The 3,008-nt window shown below is 38.4% G+C and overlaps 1 non-coding gene across 1 annotated transcript; it reads right to left on the reverse strand.

The window, feature by feature from the left end:
- Nucleotides 1–1,562: 1,562 nt before the first annotated feature.
- LOC130958729 (small nucleolar RNA R71) lies at nucleotides 1,563–1,670 on the reverse strand. The gene has a single exon (XR_009077836.1). It is a non-coding gene; the product is annotated as a small nucleolar RNA R71 (small nucleolar RNA).
- Between the last annotated feature and the right edge of the window lie 1,338 nt (nucleotides 1,671–3,008).

A 3,008-nucleotide genomic window follows, 5' to 3' on the forward strand; every position in this document is an offset into this window, starting at 1 on the left:
GTTAGTGTCAATAGTATACAAACTTCTAAGTTTGGTGTCGTGCATGCATTATTTGATTTTAGTTACATTTTGATTATTAAAAAATCCAAATTTTTTTTTTGTTTTTTATGTCTTTTCAAGTCAATAATACAGAGAATTGAAGATTCAGAACATACAGCAGAGGAATTACACAGAAAAAACTGGGCATCCAAAATGCCCAGTGAAGAAGGCAAACTGGCGTTTAAACGCCAGCCAGGGTGCCTGGTTGGGCATTTAACGCCCAAAAGGGTAGTGCTTTGGGCGTTAAACGCCAGAATGGATACCATTCTGGGCGTTTAACGCCAGGATGGCACAAGAGGGAAGATTCTGTTTTTAATTAAAATTTTTTTTTCAAGTTTTCAAAAATTTTCAAAATCAAATCTTTTTCAAATCATATCTTTTCAATCATATGTTTTCAAAATCAATTTCTTTCCATTTTCAAAAATACTTGCTATCAATTAATGATTTGATTCAACATTTCAAGTATGTTGCCTTTTCTGTTGAGAAAGGTTTAATGTTTGAATCATATCTTTTCTTGTTAGCCAAGTCATTAATTTTTAAAATCAACTCTTTTTAAATTGTTTTTCAAATCATATCTTCTCAATCACATCTTTTTAAAACCATAACTTTTCAATCATATCTTCTTAATCATATCTTTTTCAAAATAGTTTTCAATCATACCTTTTTGATTTCTAATTTCAAAATCTTTTTCAAAAATCACTTGATTTCTTTTCCACTCTTAGTTTTCGAAAATCAATTAGTAGTTTTCAAAATGTTTTTAAAATCTTTTACTTAATTTTCGAAAATTTCTTCCCCTCTTCTCACATCCTTCTATTTATGGACTAACACTATTCCTCAATGAACAATTCGAACTCCATCCCTCTTGATAAGTTCGAATTCTTCTACTTCTTCCTTCTATTTTTCTTTTCCTCTGACACCTCAAGGAATCTCTATACTGTGACATAGAGGATTCCATATTTTCTTGTTCTCTTCTCTTTCATATGAGCAGGAGCAAAGACAAAAGCATTCTTGTTGAGGCTGACCGTGAACCTGAAAGGACCTTGAAGCGAAAGCTAAAAGAAGCTAAGGCACAACTCTCTGTAGAGGACCTAACAGAAATCTTCAAAGAAGAAGAACCCATGGCAGCCGAAAACAACAACAATGCCAACAATACAAGGAAGGTGCTGGGTGAATTTACTGCACCTACTCCCAACTTCTATGGGAGAAGCATCTCTATCCCTGCCATTGGAGCAAACAACTTTGAGCTTAAGCCTCAATTAGTTTCTCTAATGCAACAGAATTGCAAGTTCCATGGACTTCCATTGGAAGATCCTCATCAGTTTTTAGCTGAATTTTTGCAAATCTGTGACACTGTCAAGACTAATGGGGTTGACCCTGAGGTCTACAGACTTATGCTATTCCCTTTTGCTGTGAGAGACAGAGCTAGGATTTGGTTGGATTCACAACCTAAAGAAAGTCTGAACTCTTGGGAAAAGCTAGTCAATGCCTTCTTGGCAAAGTTCTTTCCACCTCAAAATTTGAGTAAGCTTAGAGTGGAAGTCCAAACCTTCAGACAGAAGGAAGGTGAATCCCTCTATGAAGCTTGGGAAAGATACAAACAATTGATCAGAAAGTGTCCTTCTGACATGCTTTCTGAATGGAGCATCATAGGTATCTTCTATGATGGTCTGTCTGAACTGTCCAAGATGTCATTGGATAGCTCTGCTGGAGGATCTCTTCATCTGAAGAAGACGCCTGCAGAAGCTCAAGAACTAATTGAAATGGTTGCAAATAACCAATTCATGTACACTTCTGAAAGGAATCCTGTGAACAATGGGACGAATCAGAAGAAAGGAGTTCTTGAGATTGATACTCTGAATTCCATATTGGCTCAAAACAAAATATTGACTCAGCAAGTCAATTTGATTTCTTAAAGTCTGTCTGGAATGCAAGCTGCACCAGGCAGTACTAAGGACGCTTCATCTGAAGAAGAAGCTTATGATCCTGAGAACCCTTCAATGGAAGAGGTGAATTACATGGGAGAACCCTATGGAAACACCTATAATCCTTCATGGAGAAATCATCCAAATATCTCATGGAGGGATCAACAGAGACCTCAACAAGGTTTCAACAACAATAATGGTGGAAGAAACAGGTTTAGCAATGGCAAGCCTTTTCCATCATCTTTTCAGCAACAGACAGAGAATTCTAAGTAGAGTCACTCTGACTTAGCAACCATGGTCTCTGATCTAATTAAAACCACTCAAAGTTTCATGACTGAAACAAGGTCCTCCATTAGAAACTTGGAGGCACAAGTGGGACAGCTGAGCAAGAAAATTACTGAACTCCCTCCTAGTACTCTTCCAAGCAATACAGAAGAGAATCCAAAAGGAGAATGCAAGGCCATTAACATGACCCACATGGCCGAACTTGGAGAGGAGGAAGAGGCAGTGATCGCCACTGAGGAGGACCTCAATAGACGTCCACTGGCCTCCAATGAGTTCCCTAATGAGGAACCATGGGAATCTGAGGCTCATAATGAGACCATAGAGATTCCATTGGATTTACTTCTGCCTTTCATGAGCTCTGATGAGTCTTCTTCCTCTGAAGAGGATGAAGATGTCACTGAAGAGCAAGTTGATAAATACCATGGAGCAATCATGAAGCTAAATGACAAGTTATTTGGTAATGAGACTTGGGAGGATGAACCCCCTTTGCTCACCAAAGAACTGGATGACTTGACTGGGCAGAAATTACCTCAAAAGAGACAGGACCCTGGGAAGTTCTCAATACCTTGTACCATAGGCACCATGACCTTTAAGAAGGCTCTGTGTGACCTAGGGTCAAGCATAAACCTCATGCCTCTCTCTGTAATGGAGAAGCTAGGGATCTTTGAGGTACAAGCTGCAAGAATCTCACTAGAGATGGCAGATAATTCAAGAAAACAAGCTTATGGACTTGTAGAGGATGTTCTCGTAAAGATTGAAGAC

Source organism: Arachis stenosperma, chromosome 10 (assembly GCF_014773155.1).
Source record: "Arachis stenosperma cultivar V10309 chromosome 10, arast.V10309.gnm1.PFL2, whole genome shotgun sequence".
Taxonomy (NCBI): Eukaryota; Viridiplantae; Streptophyta; class Magnoliopsida; order Fabales; family Fabaceae; genus Arachis; species Arachis stenosperma.